The sequence below is a fragment of the Hordeum vulgare genome, chromosome 5H (assembly GCF_904849725.1).
Source record: "Hordeum vulgare subsp. vulgare chromosome 5H, MorexV3_pseudomolecules_assembly, whole genome shotgun sequence".
Taxonomy (NCBI): domain Eukaryota; kingdom Viridiplantae; phylum Streptophyta; class Magnoliopsida; order Poales; family Poaceae; genus Hordeum; species Hordeum vulgare.
This window is the reverse complement of record NC_058522.1, coordinates 60,751,939-60,772,036: the sequence shown is the minus strand read 5'-3', so window position 1 is coordinate 60,772,036 and position 20,098 is coordinate 60,751,939.

The window sequence follows — 20,098 nt, the reverse complement described above, 5'->3', positions numbered from 1 at the left end:
ACTATCAAAAAAATTAACTGCCCGATTTAGCTCTTTTAATCGTTCTTCTGACAAGCCCACATGTCAGATTGACTGTTAGCTTTGACCGTTATTACAGATAGGACCCACACGTTAGACCTTTCTTCCACCTCTCTTCATCCTCATGTGCATTACATCGAACAGGTTATGTGCGTCCCTGTGCGTGTCCTCGCCGCAGCCGGCAGGCCTCTTCTTCGCCCTCCAGGACGCCGCCCACCGTGCCGCTCCGGTGCAAGAAGCCGACTCCTTCTTCGCGCTCCAGGACGCCGCCCACCGTGCCGCTCCGGTGCAGGAAGCCGGCGCCTTCTTCGCGCTCCAGGATGCCGCTCGTGGCCCTGGTGGTCTCGCCCGAGGCCCCAACGAATCTCCCACCAACCAGATGAAGAACGCGGCGGCGGCGGCTGATTTCTTGCGCGAACTGCACGCCGAGCTCGGTCTTGGACAGCATCCTCCGCTTCCGCTGTCCAAGTGTGAGCCGATGAGCTGCTGGAGCACTCGTACGTGCCGCTCGCGCTCGCCCCGGCTGACGCCCTGCTCGACGGCTTCCTCGCCCTCGCGGACGCCTACGGCTCCTTCCTGGCCGCCCTGCTCGCGCTCCGCGGCCATACCGCCGACCTCCGCGCAGCCGTTCGCCGCCGTGACCCCGTCAAGCTCGCCTCCGCAGCCCGCGCTCAGCGCCGCGCCGCCAAGGACCTTGCCGGCCTCGCCGCCGCCGTCGCCCGTTGCGCGCCCGTGCATACCCACGCCACCTCCTCCTCCTCGTCAGGGGTCGAGGTAGCGCGAACCGTGGCCCAGGCCGTGAGCGACACGGCGGCCGCATCGATGTCCGTCTTCCTCCAGGTCACCGCCCTCGCCGACGCTACCGCGGCCATGGCGTTGGCGTCCTCCTCTGCCACCTCGCCCAAGACGAGACTGACGCTGGTGGGCGCCGCCCGGCTCCTCGTCGGCCACGGGCTGGAGCACGACCTCAACGCGCGCTGAAGGTGTTCGATAAAATGCAACGGGTCATGCTGGCATGTGACTTGTGGGCCAGCCTTGCCAGAAAAAAGGTTAAAAGAGCTAAATCGGACAGTTAAATTTTTAATAGTTTTTAGCAACGGATTAGAAAATTTTTGATAGTTTTTCGCTAATAACCATAAATTGGTAGCCACTTATTACATTTGCGTGAAATGTGGTAGTTTTTGGCAATTTACTCGTTCAGGTGCATAGGGCATCTAAAGAGTTACATCGCAACCTAGATACATAAAGACTGGATTGAGAATATTAAAAAGAATATTAAAATAAAAATCAATGACAATGATGATTTCTATCTGACCTGTTTGGAAAATTGGAAGGAGCCAACAACTCTATTATTTTTCATATAATTAATTTCTAAAAAACAACATGCAACTCCTATTAATGGGTCAGCCGATGAAAATAGCAACATATAAAATGAAAATTAAAGATCGGTAGAAATGAGGAGCTTCTTCCACGCATGATGACTTATATATTTGGAATACTGATTTTTCATTAGATACCCTATGCTTCTGAGGTGTCATGATGAAGGTGAGAAGTTTAGTCATATCCCGCTAGTGTAGAAAAACATTGAACCTCCTTATAAGGGATTTTTTCCACATGCTATTGGAACTTGAGAAAAGAAGTGGCCCTCGCGCACTCCTTCTTCGCCGTCCGCCTCACCAAGCCACACCTTATCCGACTGCTTTCATTGCGTCCGCGTCATCGTCCTCACTCTACTCGAGAAAACAATAGTATGTTTTGTATCATCGCTACTGCTAACTATTAGCAGTGTGTGTCTATACCCCGCGCCATTACTAATTGCGTGTATTTTTTTATATTTATATTATATTTTCACACGATTATACAAATTAATATAAAATATAAATAATAATTATGGAAGAAATATCATTTAGATTAAAGTAGATGGATGCAACAGACCAATGTGAATTGGAGGAAACTACAATGTTGAGAACATTAGAGTAAAATGAATGGATCCAAGTGCCCAAGTTGAATTACAGAAAAATACGATGTTGTGTCATTCACTTTAATCTAATATATGTCATATAATAGCTCATTACCCACTTTAATCTCATATATCATATAACTTATCATCCTTTTAATCATCTAACAAGTCATCATCATGTTAATCATGCCAAGTTTACCACTACTACATAATGTCATAAACCAGAAAAACTCGTCTATCATAGGACCTAGTCCTCTCTCCTAGGTAAATTGTTGGGGAATGTCGCATGGGAAAATAAAAAAATTCCTATGCACACGCAATACCTATCCATGGTGATGATCATCTACGAGAGGGGAGAGTGAATCTACATACCCTTGTAGATCGCTAAGCGGAAGCGTATATAACGCGGTTGATGTAGTGGAACATCTTCGCGATCCAAATCGCAGCCCATCCCGCGATCTCATCACGATCCGTCATGCGATCCCATCACGATCCATCCCGATCTAGTGCCAAATGGACGGCACCTCCACGTTCAGCACACGTACAGCTCGATGACGATCCCCGCCTTCTTGATCCTGCAAGAGGGACGGAGAGGTAGATGAGTTCTCCAGCACGGCGGCGTGGTGGTGGTGGTGGTGGTGGTGAACTAATCCAGCAGGGCTTCGCCTAAGCACCGCCGAACTAGACTAGAGGAGAAACCGATCTAGATGAAATAGAGGGAACACGTGGCAATTATGGTTAGCTCTTCCCTCTAAAATCTCTAGTATATATAGGAGGGAGGGAGGGGAGGAGTGTGACAGCCCGATGCCGCCGTTCCAGAAGATTCCCCTCTCTTTCCGTTTTCGTCGTGTGGCTTATTTTATTTGTCGCATCATCATCACATCCTGCGCATCATCTGCATTGCATCGACATCTCCGTTGCCGCCAGTTTTCAAACTTGCATCCGTTGTTAGTTGCCGGTTCGCGTCGTCGTCCGTTCTGAGCCCGACCGCACTCACACGCGCCTGCGGCACCGTCGAAACCCTGTTTTTAAAGTGCGTTTAAAACTTTCTCTGATTGAGTCGAAGCTTGACCTGCGGTCTTAATTAGTTATCGCTAGACCGCCTGTCAAATTTCGTCGCGATCGGAGACCGTATGGTACCCGAATGGTCGACCGTAGCGGCACCGTATTCGGTCTACCGTCGGACGTCTGTCGGTGTTTAAAATTCGTGCCGCGCCGCCCGTTCTCCCTCTCGTCTCCGGATATTCCCTCTACACGGCCACGTACCCATACCCGTGTTCGGAATCGTCCGAGTCCCCCCCGTTTGTCTATATATAGACCCCCTCTTAATTTAGACAACCCCCTCCTCGAATTCCGTGCGACCCTACCCTAACCCTAGCCAGATCCGCAGCCTCTCCCACCAGCCGCCGCGGGCCCGCCGAGCCCAGATCGGGCCTGGGCAGGCCCATCCGGCCGCCGCCGCCGCCCCGTTCTTGTCCCTGCGCCGAGCCTCCCCGTTGCGCCGCCGCTGCCTCCCTGTAGTGCCGCCGCCGCCTCCCTATGGCGCCACCGCCGCCTACCCCATGCCCGCCGCCGGCAGCTCGCCGGAGTCCCGCGCTGTCCTCTACCCGGGGCCGCCAGCCGGAGACCCTCTCCCGTCGAGCCCCGCAGCCCCGCCGACCATCCCGTGCACGCAGCAGCTCCCCAGCGCCGCCTTGCTGCCTCGCCCCCGCCGGCGGCCAGATCCGGCAAAGACCGGCCAGATCCGGCCGGCTGTGCCTCCCTCCTTCGCCAACCACCCTCCTGCAGCGATTCCCGCCGGCGGCCCGAGCTCTGCATCGCCATGGCGGTGTCTTCTCGAGGGAGAGACGAGCCGCCCGAGCGCCCCGCTCCAGCGCCGCCTGGGCCGCTCCCCACGGTGGCAACGTGGATCGGCTTCCCCAGAGCCTCGCCCCGGCCCAGCTCCGCCTTCCCCGAGCCGGCTCAGATCGAGGCCTCCTGCTCCTCATCCGCCCCAGGCCGGCCTACTTTGGCCCGAAAGTGAGCCCCTCTCACCAGCGCCCCATGCACCATGTTGCAATTTTGCGCCCACCAGTTTGGCCCGTTTAGTTTATTTAGGATTTTGGAATTAATTTAATTCCAGGAAAATTGTCGGATATTAAAACGCCGTATCTTTTATTCCGTTAGTCGGATCGGAGAGTATTATATATGTAAAACGTGCAGTTTCTCGAGTAGAACCCGTTTATCAAACTTGCATAATTATTTGAACTAGTTTAACGTGCCAAATGCACTGTTTACCGTGCTGTCTCAATAGGAAAGTGCCCGCATTTATTTTCCGCGCGTGTTTGAATTGCTCGAATGCCATGATAGAAATGTCCATGTTTTAGGAATCATTTTTGCATGCATTTTAGAGCGGTCTTTGGTTTTTTTTTGCGTGTAGGGATTTGCCGCTAGATTATTTTTCGTGTCTAGGTTTATTTCCCGCATTTTCGTGTGGCTTTATTTTGTGTTGCAAACCCCACATATTTTATATGTTTCCCGCATTTATTTCCTGTGCAATTAGTTTTAGCTTTTGAGCAAGTTAGTTCGGGAGATATTTTGCCATGTTGCCCTTTTGATTAATTCGTGGGATTTATTCCGTGCGTCGTTTGACGGAGTTGTCAACTAGAGAGTTGATCTTGGATGTTTTGTTTAGCCCCTGGTATTTTTAGTTGCAATAGAAATGCATGTTTAGGTGTGGTTTGCTTGCTCTCAAGTTGCTAGAAATAGTGTTGTTTTGGACGTGCTGAAATATTTCTAAGTCTGGAATCTGTTATATTTTGTTGCTGTCTTGTCTTGCTTGCATCTTGTGATCTGTAGCTCTTTTCAGGTTGGTCCAATGGAGTAGGTTGTAACCCTTGTGTTTCTCTAGCATGCTGTGAAGTTTCATGCCATTTGGAGTCCTGTAGCTATATGTTTTACTGCTGTCAATATTGCTTCAGATCGAAAACTGCACTTTCATGAGGTGTAATTTTCACTAAGTGTGAAATAGTGTGTGAGATGCCTTTTTGTGTCTTCTTTTCCTAGTGCTCCTTGCTGCCAAGCTAGTTGTTGTTAGTTGTTTGTAGTAGTGCTTCTTGCCCTCTTCCGTGTCATGCCTTGCTTGAGCATATCGGAGTTGTGTAGCTCGTAGTTGTGGGGCGTAGAAAGTGCTATGTGGCTGATTTTGGCAGATTGTAGTGTTTTCTTGTTTTGCTCGTAGTTTTCGAACCGTAGCTTCGTTTTGATCGTGTCCTACATGAAACTTTCTTAGAATCTCGTGTAGTTTCATTTTCTCTTGCTGTTTGTATGTGTTGAAGTGCTCGTAGCCGCCGTTGCACACATTTTTGCACTCATGCCATCATATCTTGCGGTGCTTGTATCTTTTGAACCTAGCTCCGTTGGAGATGTTCTTTTTGTGTAGATTGCTTGCCTTGACGCGTAGAATCACGTGAACCTATTTGTTTAGCTGTTTAACAACTAATTAAAGGTGTTAATTCAGATCCGGACAGAATTGTAAATTAACATGTGAGGTCGTTTCGGAGGTGCTATATGTCATTTCCGACCTCACTTAAAATGCCTAGATAGGTAGTTTAACTTCCGCTTCACCTCTTGCATGTTTGACAACATTAATATTGCCGTGTAGATAACCGGGAGTGAACTAAATAATTAACGTGGAGTTTCGTCAATATGCAACTCGTGCATATTGAGCTTCACTTAATGTGTAGTGTTTGATTGTGTGATTTGTCATGCCGTGACTTGCATGTATTCAGTAGCTCATGCATCATATGTGTTGTGCATCGTGTGGTGAATTTCGTGTGTTGATTTTGTTTCCGGTTTGCTTCGTCTCGATAGAGTTCCGCAGCGTGCCGGATTGTGAGGACCCGTTCGACTACGTCGGTTCGTCTGCTTCACGGAGGCATTCTTCTTCCAAGCGGGATCTCAGGCAAGATGATCATTTCCCCAGATACCATTACTATCATTGCCATGCTAGTTTATCGCTTCTATCGTTTATGTCTCGTTACCTACCACTTGTTAAATACCAGCCTCTCAACAATGCCATGATTACCATCAACTTGTTCGACCTAGCAAACCATTGATTGGCTATGTTACTGCTTGCTTCACCCTGTTGATAGCGTTGCTAGTTGCAGGTGCAGTTGCTTCCATGTGAAAACATGGGTTCCTTGTTATATCACCATATTAAATGCTATTTAATTTAATGCACCTATATACTTGGTAAAAGGTGGAAGGCTCGGCCTTTTTAGCCTGGTGTTTTGTTCCACCTTTGCCCCCTTAGTTTTCGGCTACCGGTGTTACGTTCCATAAACGAGCGCTCCTAACACGATCGGGGTTGTTATGGGGACCCCCTTGATAATTCGTCTTAGATTAAAGCTGGTCTGGCAAGGCCCAACATTGGTTTTACTTTTGCCCAACATAATAATTCTGTTACATTGAAATGCATAGGGAGTTAGCGCTACCCGAGGAGTAATTTCACATAAACAGGGGGGCCAGTGTTGATGGTGTTGGTCCCAAACGGTCTGCCTGCGGGGCCACCGCGAGGAAACTCGAGGTTTGGCACTCGTAGCTAGTTCCATCCGTCGTGTCCTGAGAACGAGATACGCGGCTCCTATCGGGTACGTCGACACGTCGGGCGGCCTTGCTGGATTAGTTTTACCTTTGACGAGATATCTTGTGCATCGGGATTCCGGTGATGCTTTGGGTAATCCCAGAGTTGAGGTTTTCCATTAGGGAATCCGACGAGATCGCGAGCTTCGTGATTGAGGATTTCTATGCGGCTTGTGGTAATTTGTGATGGACTAGTTGGAGCACCCCTGCAGGGTTAAATCTTTCGGAAAGCCGTGCCTGCGGTTATGTGGCAACGTGGAAACTTTGTTTAACACTGGTTCTAGATAACTTGAAGTTAACTTAATTAAAACATGCCAACCGTGTGCGTAACCGTGACTGTCTCTTTCGTGAGTTCCTTCTCCGATCGAGGACACGGTGGGGTTATGTATGACATAGGTAGGTGTTCAGGATCATTCATTTGATCACCAGCAGTTCACGTCCGTTATGCGTAGATCATCCCCCCTCTTATTTCTTGTACTCGTAAGTTAGCCACCAAATATGTGCTTAGCCGCTGCTGCAACCTCACCACTTAACCATACCTCACCCATTAAGCTTTGCTAGTCTTGATACCTTTGGAAATGAGATTGCTGAGTCCCCTGTGGCTCACAGATTACTACAACACCAGTTGCAGGTACAGGTAAAGGTTACTTGACGCGAGCGCGTTGATTGTTCATTTGGAGTTGCTTCTTCTTCTTCTTCATCGATCTAGGATGGGTTCCAGGCCGGCAGTCTGGGATAGCAAGGATGGGCGTCGTTCTTATTTTTCTCGTTTGTTTTCATCCGTAGTCGGACCCTGCTCTTACTCTTGCTGATTATGTAATGTACTGATGTGACTCTGATGTAGCTTGTGGCGAGTGTAAGCCAACCCTATATATATCTCTTCTTTTCAGTACATGTACTTGTGACGATATCCATTCTTGTGACACGACGAGATGCGCTTCTATCCCTGACGAGGCCCTCGTGCCAAATTGAGGATAGGGTCGCATCTTGGGCGTGACAAGTTGGTATCAGAGCCGTACCAACCTAGGAGCCCCCTTGATTGATCGAACTTGGCCGAGTCGAATTTAGTAAAAAACTACTTTGAGTCTAGTTATATATCGGAGAGTAGGATTCTTTTTTCTCCTCTTCTATGCTTTGTGAGGAATCTTGACGTGATAATTTTCTCTACTCCTTTTCTCACTCAAATTTTTTTTAGGATCACGCGGATATATTTGGAATCTATATGATGCCGATGTGATGGAGTTCTGTCTTGGTGCCTCCTGTCTGACTTGATTTTCTTCCGGGGAGTTGAGCTCCAGGGGATACTTGAGCACATCGTTATCATTCAGATTTCTTAGTATCTCAGAACGAAGGATGTTCGTAATTGCTTCAATACTAGTAGTGGCGAGATAGCCCCGATGTCCCCAGTACTGGTGCAGATTGTTCGGGAGTACTGCCATACTTTGTATCGTTGTGATCACGAGGGTCTGTTGTAGATGAAGGTCCGAGATTCTGGTCGTGTGTTGACGGATGTGATACAAGTGACGGGTTAGTATAGGAGTTGTGTGTTATTACTCCTTGTATCCGTGTACCAGATTGCATGACCAGATATTTCGGGAATTCATAGGTGGGAATTCAAGTAGTTTCTTATAGGACAATCTTCCAACAAATGAATGATGTTAGGTTGGGGTTCGACATCTAGTGGATTCATTTGTTCACAGTCGACTTACAGCGGTACACGTTGTGTCTTAAAGAGTCCTTGTAGCTTGCTATGACTCGGGGACGCTTCGTATGTCAGGTGCACTGCCTTGCACTTGATGGCTTCTGTAAATCGTGCCCGTGCGATCCTGTCCACGAAAATATAGAATGGAAATCTTTCTCATGAGTTTGTTCTGGCTTGCTTCATAAGCCGCACCCTTTGTTTTGTTGAATATGGTAATTCAAGTTGCTTCGATGTCAAGTGGTGATTTCAGACCTTTCTAAGAGGTGTTCTCATATTTTTATGTGAGAGTGCTAATCCTTTTGCTCAATCAATTGCCTCATCAATTTTGTCAATCGGAGTCGCCATATCAATTCTTTTTCAACCGGTGTGTTTCTCTTCAAGTGAATTCCATCCTCTCCTATTTTGCAAGATCATTCTCTTATTCCATCCGGAGTTCATCTCATCCGTCCCAAGTTGTCTTTGTTTTTCCCCGCCCTCCCACCTTTTTTCTCAGTGATTCAATTTTCATCCAAGAGTTTTCTTTTCATTGTGCTCCCGCTGTCTGTTCTTTTCTCTCTTATCCGGTGAATTTAATTTAGTTGTCCGTGTTCATCATATCCTTTTCGTGCTTGTAATTCTTTCCTATGTTGGAGATTCGTTTCAGCCTATCTTGTTTATTCAGTTATCGCTATTCCATCCGGAGCGTTGAAGATACCTCAGAGTTTCTTGTTTCAGGTCTTTCATTATTTCAAGGTTCTCAACCTCATCTAGTTTTCTTATTCCGGTGCAATATCTCTCGTTCTAGCTATTGTTTCAACGGTGATTTTCTTTGAGTGGGCCCATAACCCACAGGTTTTCCCAGGATCTTACCTGTCTCTTTAATCTTTTTCCGTAGATCCTTAATTCTTTTCAACTATGACGTAAGTATGTTTTTCATCAGTCATATTCTTTCTCCAAGATCAATTTGGATTAATTCTCATGTTTGGCTCAACCTTGCAATTTTCTTTATTCCGGAGTGTCTCAGTTATTCGTGGGTTGTTTCTCGTCATCATTCTCAATCTTGCTCCATTCTTGTGAAGATTATCATCTCAGCTTCGTGTTTTCCTCTCAATTGTTTCTATCGTGAGTAATCCCTTTCGTGCTATCCGGTGCATTTCTGAGTTGTTTTTATTTCCCGTTCCTCCGAAGGCCATCATTTCAGAAGACTTCTTCGTTCTCAGCTTTCAGCTTTCATCCTCAATTCTTCTCAATTGTTGTCTCTTCGTTTGTCTCTCGTTTATCCGGTGCCTTGTTCAAGTTTTCTGTTAGGTGGCTCATGATCTTTACATTCTCTTGTATATCCATTAATTCGTGGTGTTCCCATTCAATTGTGAATTCTTACCGGTGCTTTCTTCAATTATGCTTCAAGTGGTGCTTATCTCTTTGTCTCTTCAAGATCATTCCAAGAAGAATAAGTGGTATGCTAAATCCGTTGATTGTCATCAGTTTAAATTGATGAAGGATAAGCTTAACATAATTCTTATTCTTGTTCGTAGTATTTTGAATTCTTCTTCCGGAGTGTCTCATGATGTCAATTCTTTTCTCAAGTGTTCTTATCTTTTCTTTTCCGGAGTTCCAAGTTTTATCAACTATCTCTTTGTGTAGCTTCATCTAAATCTTGGCAGTTCATAATCTTATTCTTTTCCACCTTCATAATTTTGCATCATTCATTCGTATACGGTGGTCCTTCATGGTGGTTCATCAAGATTTCATTCCTTCTTAAGTGTTCTTCAAGATTCTTGTTGGAGAACCTCGAGTATCCTTTCTCTTGCATTTCTATGTGCAAATTGTTCTTCCTTTGTCCTTTGAGGTGGTATTATAGCATTCTTGTTAGTGTAGGAGCCTCGAAGAGTTTTCCTTTCAAGAATGAGATAATTAAATCCACCAATTCTATGGTCATGAGATATTTCAACCCATGATTTCTTCATTGAGCTATCTTGGTTTGGATTTCACCTAAAGCTTTTCCTATGAATTGTTGCTATCATGGTGCTTGTCAGTAATCCCAGTTCTCAATGCACCCTCTTGGTCTAAGAGTTTTGATATCTGTGCTTTCTTCTATCCTTGGTTCTTGTAGTGGTTGGTTGTCACCTCATATTTGTTGAGATGATTTTCGTAAGCCCACTACTATCTTGTTCTTTTCGTTGTTGGTTTTCCAACTTCTAAGTCAATTCTCTGTCCGGAGGCTCTGCAGTTCATTTGTGATATAGTTGTCATTCTTTTCTTCATTCTCTTCTTCTGCTTGAGCTAGTTCATATTCTCTTGTTCCGGAGGCTTGGTGATGTTGCTCTTTTGGGTCTATTATGTTGTTCTATCAAGATTGTGGTGTTCCCTTGCTCTATTTAGTTGTTTGTTATGAATATCGTCTATTTCTTCCATCTTATCGAATTTTTTGTCCCATTTTCCTACCGAAGTGCTGCCGAAATTTTCCGTGAATTCTTGCTTCTTCCTCATATCATTCCGCATCTCTTTGCAACCTTCAAGGATCGTTCGTTTCACTCGTTTTTCAAAGAAGCGACTAAGTTTTACCTCTTCTTTCTCATCCTCTCCCCCTTTCATTCTTGGATCTCGGGCGAGATCTTCTTGTAGTGTAGGAGAGTTGTGACAGCCCGATGCCGACGTTCCAAAAGATTCCCCTCTCTTTCCATTTTCGTCGTGTGGCTTATTTTATTAGTCGCATCATCATCACATCCTGCGCATCATCTGCATTGCATCGGATCTCCGTTGCCGCCAGTTTTCAAACTTGCATCCGTTGTTAGTTGCCGGTTCGCGTCGTCGTCCGTTCTGAGCCCGACCGCACTCGCACGCGCCTGCGGCACCGTCGAAACCCTGTTTTTAAAGTGCGTTTAAAACTTTCTCTGATTGAGTCGAAGCTTGACCTGCGGTCTTAATTAGTTATCGCTAGACCGCGTGTCGAATTTCGTCGCGATCGGAGACCGTCTAGTACCCGAACGGTCGACCGTAGCGGCACCGTATTCGGTCTACCGTCGGACGTCTGTCGGTGTTTTAAAATTCGTGCCGCGCCGCCCGTTCTCCCTCTCGTCTCCCGATATTCCCTCTACACGGCCACGTACCCATACCCGCGTTCGGAATCGTCCGAATCCGACCCCGCGGTTGGATCCGGAACGCGATTCCGGCTAACCTAGCCCCCCCCCCCCCCCGTTTGTCTATATATAGATCCCCTCTTAATTTAGACAGGCCCCTCCTCGAATTCCGTGCGACCCTACCCTAACCCTAGCCAGATCTGCAGCCTCTCCCACCAGCCGCCGCGGGCCCGCCGAGCCCAGATCGGGCCCGGGCAGGCCCATCCGGCCGCCGCCGCCGCCGCCCCGTTCTCGTCCCTGCGCCGAGCCTCCTCGTTGCGCCGTCACTGCCTCCCTGTAGCGCCTCCGCCGCCTACCCCATGCCCGCCGCCAGCAGCTCGCCGGAGTCCCGCGCCGTCCTCTACCCGGGGCCGCCAGCCGGAGACCCTCTCCCATCGAGCCCCGCCGACCATCCCGTGCACGCAGCAGCGCCCCAGCGCCGCCTTGCTGCCTCGCCCCCGCCGCCGGCCAGATCCGGCGAAGACCGGCCAGATCCGGCCGGCTGTGCCTCCCTCCGTCGCCAACCACCCTCGTGCAGCGATTCCCGCCGGAGGCCCGAGCTCTGCGTCGCCATGGCGGTGTCTTCTCGAGGGAGAGACGAGCCGCCCGAGCGCCCCGCTCCAGCGTCGCCTGGGCTGCTCCCCATGCTGGCAACGTGGGCCGGCTTGCCCAGAGCCTTGCCCCGGCCCAGCTCCGCCTTCCCCGAGCCGGCCCAGATTGAGGCCTCCTGCTCCTCATCCGCCCGAGGCCGGCCCACTTTGGCCCGAAGGTGAGCCCCTCTCACCAGCGCCCCATGCACCATGTTGCAATTTTGCGCCTACCAGTTTGGCCCGTTTAGTTTATTTAGGATTTTGGAATTAATTTAATTCCAGGAAAATTGTCGGATATTAAAACGCCGTATCTTTTATTCCGTTAGTCGGATCGGAGAGTATTATATATGTAAAACGTGCAGTTTCTCAAGTAGAACCCGTTTATCAAACTTGCATAATTATTTGAGCTAGTTAACGTGCCAAATGCACTCTTTACCGTGCTGCCTCAATAGGAAAGTGCCCGCATTTATTTTCCGCGCATGTTTGAATTGCTCGAATGCCATGATAGAAATGTTCATGTTTTAGGAATCATTTTTGCATGCATTTTAGAGCGGTCTTTGGTATTTTTTTGCGTGTACGGATTTGCCGCTAAATTATTTTTCGTGTCTAGGTTTATTTCCCTCATTTTCGTGTGGCTTTATTTTGTGTTGCAAACCCCACATATTTTATATGTTTCCGGGGTAGAAAAATCCCATGGATTTTTCTTTGCAATTAGTTTTAGCTTTTGAGCAAGTTAGTTCGCGAGATATTTTGCCATGTTGCCCTTTTGATTAATTCGTAGGATTTATTCCGTGCGTAGTTTGATGGAGTTGTCAACTAGAGAGTTGATCTTGGATGTTTTGTTTAGCCCCTGGTATTTTTAGTTGCAATAGAAATGCATGTTTAGGTGTAGTTTGCTTGCTCTCAAGTTGCTAGAAATAGTGCGGTTTTGGACGTGCTGAAATATTTCTAAGTCTGGAATCTGTTATATTTTCTTGCTGTCTTGTCTTGCTTGCATCTTGTGATCTGTAGCTCTTTTCAGGTTGGTCCAATGGAGTAGGTTGTAACCCTTGTGTTTCTCTAGCATGCTGTGAAGTTTCATGCCATTTGGAGTCCTGTAGCTATATGTTTTACTGCTGTCAATATTGCTTCAGATCGAAAACTGCACTTTCATGAGGTGTAATTTTCACTAAGTGTGAAATAGTGTGTGAGATGCCTTTTTGTGTCTTCTTTTCCTAGTGCTCCTTGCTGCCAAGCTAGTTGTTGTTAGTTGTTTGTAGTAGTGCTTCTTGCCCTCTTCCGTGTCATGCCTTGCTTGAGCATATCGGAGTTGTGTAGCTCGTAGTTGTGGGGCGTAGAAAGTGCTATATGGCTGATTTTGGCAGATTGTAGTGTTTTCTTGTTTTGCTCGTAGTTTTCGAACCGTAGCTCCGTTTTGATCGTGTCCTACATGAAACTTGCTTAGAATCTCGTGTAGTTTCATTTTCTCTTGCTGTTTGTATGTGTTGAAGTGCTCGTAGCCGCCGTTGCACACATTTTTGCATTCATGCCATCATATCTTGCGGTGCTTGTATCTTTTGAACCTAGCTCCGTTGGAGATGTTCTTTTTGTGTAGATTGCTTGCCTTGACGCGTAGAATCACGTGAACCTATTTGTTTTGCTATTTAACAACTAATTAAAGGTGTTAATTCAGATCTGGACAGAATTGTAAATTAACATGTGAGGTCGTTTCGGAGGTGCTATATGTCATTTCCGACCTCACTTAAAATGCCTAGATAGGTAGTTTAACTTCCGCTTCACCTCTTGCATGTTTGACAACATTAATATTGCCGTGTAGATAACCGGGAGTGAACTAAATAATTAACGTGGAGTTTCGTCAATATGCAACTCGTGCATATTGAGCTTCACTTAATGTGTAGTGTTTGATTGTGTGATTTGTCATGCCGTGACTTGCATGTATTCAGTAGCTCATGCATCATATGTGTTGTGCATCGTGTGGTGAATTTCATGTGTTGATTTGTGTTTCCGGTTTGCTTCGTCTCGATAGAGTTCCGCAGCGTGCCGGATTGTGAGGACCCGTTCGACTACGTCGGTTCGTCTGCTTCACGGAGGCATTCTTCTTCCAAGCGGGATCTCAGGCAAGATGATCATTTCCCCAGATACCATTACTATCATTGCCATGCTAGTTTATCGCTTCTATCGTTTATGTCTCGTTACCTACCACCTGTTAAATACCAGCCTCTCAACATTGCCATGATTACCATCAACCTGTTCGACCTAGCAAACCACTGATTGGCTATGTTACTGCTTGCTTAACCCTGTTGATAGCGTTGCTAGTTGCAGGTGGAGTTGCTTCCATGTAAAAACATGGGTTCCTTGTTATATCACCATATTAAATGCTATTTAATTTAATGCACCTATATACTTGGTAAAAGGTGGAAGGCTCGGCCTTTCTAGCCAGGTGTTTTGTTCCACCTTTGCCCCCTTAGTTTTCGGCTACCGGTGTTACCTTCCATAAACGAGCGCTCCTAACACGATCGGGGTTGTTATGGGGACCCCCTTGATAATTCGTTTTAGATTAAAGCTGGTCTGGCAAGGCCCAACATTGGTTTTACTTTTTCCCAACGTAATAATTCTGTTAAATTGAAATGCATAGGGAGTTAGCGCTACCCGAGGAGTAATTTTACATAAACAGGGGGGCCAGTGCTGACGGTGTTGGTCCCAAACGGTCTGCCTGCGGCGCCACCGCGAGGAAACTCGAGGTTTGGCACTCGTAGCTAGTTTCATCCGTCGTGTCCTGAGAACGAGATACGCGGCTCCTATCGGGTACCTCGACACGTCGGGCGGCCTTGCTGGATTAGTTTTACCTTTGACGAGATATCTTGTGCATCGGGATTCCGGTGATGCTTTGGGTAATCCCAGAGTTGAGGTTTTCTATTAGGGAATCCGACGAGATCGCGAGCTTCGTGATTGAGGATTTCTATGCGGCTTGTGGTAATTTGTGATGGACTAGTTGGAGCACCCCTGCAGGGTTAAATCTTTCGGAAAGACGTGCCCGCAGTTATGTGGCAACGTGGAAACTTTGTTTAACACTGGTTCTAGATAACTTGAAGTTAACTTAATTAAAACATGCCAACTATGTGCGTAACTGTGACTGTCTCTTTCGTGAGTTCCTTCTCCGATCGAGGACACGGTGGGGTTATGTCTGACGTAGGTAGGTGTTCAGGATCATTCATTTGATCAACAGTAGTTCACATCCGTTATGCGTAGATCATCCCCCTCTTATTTCTTGTACTCGTAAGTTAGCCACCAAATATGTGCTTAGCCGCTGCTGCAACCTCACCACTTAACCATACCTCACCCATTAAGCTTTGCTAGTCTTGATACCTTTGGAAATGAGATTGCTGAGTCCCCTGTGGCTCACAGATTACTACAACACCAGTTGCAGGTACAGGTAAAGGTTACTTGACGCGATCGCGTTGATTGTTCATTTGGAGTTGCTTCTTCTTCTTCTTCATCGATCTAGGATGGGTTCCAGGCCGGCAGCCTGGGATAGCAAGGATGGACGTCGTTCTTATTTTTCTCGTTTGTTTTCGTCCGTAGTTGGACCCTGCTCTTACTCTTGCTGATTATGTAATGTACTGATGTGACTCTCATGTAGCTTGTGGCGAGTGTAAGCCAACCCTATATATATCTCTTCTTTTCAGTACATGTACTTGTGACGATATCCATTCTTGCGACACGACGAGATGCGCTTCTATCCCTGACGAGGCCCTCGTGCCAAATTGAGGATAGGGTCGCATCTTGGGGTGACAAGGAGGCAGCCTCAAACCCTCACGGTTTGGCCGAAATTGTAGGTGTAGGAGTCCTACTCCAATCCTACTAGGAGTAGGATTCCTCCTCTCCACTTGGAAACCCTTTCCGCCTTTTCCACCTTTGGGTTTCTTTCCTTCCCACCTCGAATCCGCCTTGGGATTTAGTGGAGGCTTCGGCCAGCCCACTAAGGGTAGGTCCACGTCCTCCCACAGCCCATGAGACCCTTTGGGGTGGGTGGGCCCACCTGCTGGACCCCCGGAACCCATTCGTCACTCTCGGTACACTGCCGGAAATGGTCAAAACTTTTCCGGAGTTCAAAACCCACTTTCCTATATATCAATCTTTACCTCCAGACCATTTCGGAGCTCCTCGTGATGTCCGGGGTCTCATCTGGGCCTCCAAACAACTTTCGAGTACCAAACACACATAACTCAATAATACCATAATGTCACCAAACGTTAAGTGTGCAGACCCTGCGGGTTCGAGAATTATGCAGACATGACCTGAGACACTCCCCGGTCAATAACCAATAGCGGGACCTGGATGTCCATATTGGCTCCTACATATTCTACTAAGATCTCTATCGGTTGAACCTCTATGTCAAGGATTCAGTTAATCCCGTATGTTGTTCCCTTTCTCCTTCGGTATGTTACTTGCTTGAGATTCGATTGTCGGTATCTCCATACCTAGTTCAATCTCGTTACCAGCAAGTCTCTTTACTCGTTCCGTAATACAAGATCCCGTAACTAACTCCTTAGTCACATTTCTTGCAAGGCTTGTTGTGATTTTGTATTACCGAGTGGGCCCCGAGATAGCTCTGTGTCACACGGAGTGACATATCCCAGTCTTGATCCATGCCAACCTAACAGACACCTTTGGAGATACCTATAGAGCACCTTTATAGTCACCCAGTAAGTTGTGACGTTTGATACACACAGGCTATTCCTCCGGTGTCCGGGAGTTGCATGATCTCGTGGTCATAGGAACGGATACATTGACATGCAAAAAATAGTAGCAATAAACTGACACGATCATATGCTACGTTTATAGTTTGGGTCTTGTCCATCACATTATTCTCCTAATGATGTGATCCCATTATCAAGTGACAACACTTGCCTATGGTCCGGAAACCTTGATCATCTTTGATCAACGAGCTAGTCAACTAGAGGCTCACTAGGGACAGTGTGTTGTTTATGTATCCACACATGTATTTGAGTTTCCAATCAATACAATTCTAGCATGGATAATAAGCGATTATCATGAACAAGGAAATATAATAATAACCAATTTATTATTGCATCTAGGGCATATTTCCAACATAAATATCATATAATAGAAAAACATCTAGGTCTTCACGATGAAGCAAAGAGATTCGACGGTCTCCAAATTTGTGGCTTGTGGTACTTCTTTATTTCTCTTCATGTTTCAATTTGGAGTTTACCTTGTAGTTTGCGCTCAGTCGGGTATGGAAAAACGAAAGTGACACTCGTACGACAAGTAATTGCCAGCTCACCTTTGTCATGCATCAACGGAGGCACAACATCATTTAGCAGTTTCTGTTGAAGAACATAATAGTAGCCTAGTTAGCAATGTAATTTACATAGTAGTAGCATAATTAGCAATGTAATTTACATAATAGTAATGTAGTCAGCAACTCTTACAAAGATATTTGCACGAATGTTATCAGCACTCAACCTATGTACTAGTGGCATGTATTCTGTATAATTTTGGCCAACTTCATTATACACGTCGCCCTTAGTAGACAGGACATTACTGATGTTTACTATGCAATGTTATTATTATAGACGTTGTTGGACCTCCAAGTGCAGAGTTTTTGTAGGACAACAATAAATTTCCCTTAAGAGGATGACCTAAGGTTTATCAATCCGTGTGAGGTGTAGGATGAAGATGTTCTCTCTCAAGCAACCCTACAATAAAATACAAGAAATCTCTTGTGTCCCCAACACACTCAGTATAATGGTAAATTGTATAGGTGCACTAGTTCGGCGAAGAGATGGTGATACAAGCTAGTCTACTATGGATAGTAGAAATAGATTTTTATAATCTGAATAAATAAAAACAGCAAGGTATCAAGTGGCAAACAGCAAGAAAAATGTTGTATAAATGCTTGGAAATAAGGCCTAGGGTTCATACTTTCACTAGTGCAATCTCTCAACAATACTAATAAAATAGAATCATATGATCATCCCTCAATATGCAACAATTAATCAATCCAAAGTTTGTAAGTAGCAAAGAACATAAGATGAGATTGTTGTAGGCAGCAAACCACCTCAAAGTTATCCTTTCATGAAATAGGGTTTCCCCTGCTTTATATTATAAAGCACCGACCATCGATCACATGGTAATTTCTCAGGCGAACAGCACATCAAACCCAAATGAAAAAAAGAAGTAAATGCCAACAACGGCAGCTCGGCAAGCACAGATGAACTACCGCCACTGTGCCCTCCGTGTTTGTCCCACCACGCGCCATGGCTCAGGACCATCATGTACCTAAAGAGCACTTCCAAGAAGGAATGCGACGCCAACGACACTGCTGCCCAGACATGACCTAGGGTTTCCCCCGACACGCGACGTGGAGCAGAGGACGGGAAGCATCGATACCCTTCACGAAGGAATGGCCTCACCCTCAGGTGTCACCGCGTCGAAGCTGGATGAACCGGCTGGGAATTCTCCCGCACCCCATGCACCGCCACCCGAACCGGAGCCATACAGCCATCTTACCACCCGCAAGCACGCACCACCATGGTCTTGGACCCATCCACGCCGCCTTGCTGCGAACACCGCCACCAGGTCACGAGATAAGAGCGGAGGAGCGTCCAGCAGCGAGGACGGGAGCACGGGAGCCGCACGGGAGGGAGCTACCACCACCCTCATCGCGTCGGAGACCCTTGCCTCCAGCACTGACATGGGTCGCCGTCCGGACGTCGGCAGCCGAGGAAAACCAGGCCACCCGGGCCCTATTGGGGAACGTCGCAAGGGAAACAAAAAATTTCCTACGCGCACGAAGACCTATCATGGTGATGTCCATCTACAAGGGGGATTCCAGATCTACGTACCCTTGTAGATCGCACAGTAGAAGCGTTAATAAACGCGATTGATATAGTGGAACGTCCTCACGTCCCTCGATCCGCCCCGCGAGCCGTCCCACGAACCGTCCCGTGATCCGTCCCACGATCCGTCCCACGATCCGCTCCGATCTAGTGCCGAAGGGACGGCACCTCCGCGTTCAGCACACGTACAGCTCGACGATGATCTCGGCCTTCTCGATCCAGCAAGAGAGACGGAGAGGTAGATGAGTTCTCCGGCAGCGTGACGGCGCTCCGGAGGTTGGTGGTGATCTAATATCAGCAGGGCTCCGCCCGAGCTCTGCAGAAACACGATCTAGAGGAAAAACCGTGGAGGTATATGGTCGGGCTGCCGTAGAAAAGTTGTCTCAAATCAGCCCTAATACCTCCGTATATATAGGTGGGAGGGGAGGGGCCATGCCTTGAGGCTCAAGGAGCCCCAAGGGGGTCGGCCGAGGGGGGGGAGGAGGATTCCTCCTCCAATCCTAGTCCAACTAGGATTGGAAGGTGGAGTCCTTCCCTTCCTTCCCACTTCCCCTTTTTTCTTTTCTCTTTGATTTCTTCTTATCCCGCGCAGGGGCCTTCTTGGGCTTGCCCACCAGCCCACTAAGGGCTGGTGCGGCACCCCTAAGGCCTATGGGCTTCCCCGGGGTGGGCTGCCCCTCCCCGATGAACATCCGGAACCCATTCGTCATTCCCGGTACATTCCCGGTAATTCCGAAAACCTTCCGGTAATCAAATGAGGTCATCCTATATATCAATCTTCGTCTCCGGACCATTACGGAAACCCTCGTGACGTCCATGATCTCATCCGGGACTCCGAACAACATTCGGTAACCAACCATATAACTCAAATACGCATAAAACAACGTCGAACCTTAAGTTTGCAGACCCTGCGGGTTCGAGAACTATGTAGAAATGACCCGAGGGACTCCTCGGTAAATATCCAATAGCGGGACCTCGATGCCCATATTGGATCCTACATATTCTACGAAGATCTTATCGTTTGAACCTCAGTGCCAAGGATTCATATAATCCCGTATGTCATTCCCTTTGTCCTTCGTATGTTACTTGCCCGAGATTCGATCGTTAGTATCCGCATACCTATTTCAATCTCGTTTACCGGCAAGTCTCTTTACTCGTTCCGTAATACAAGATCCCGTGACTTACACTAAGCCACATTGCTTGCAAGGCTTGTGTGTGATGTTTTATTACCGAGTGGGCCC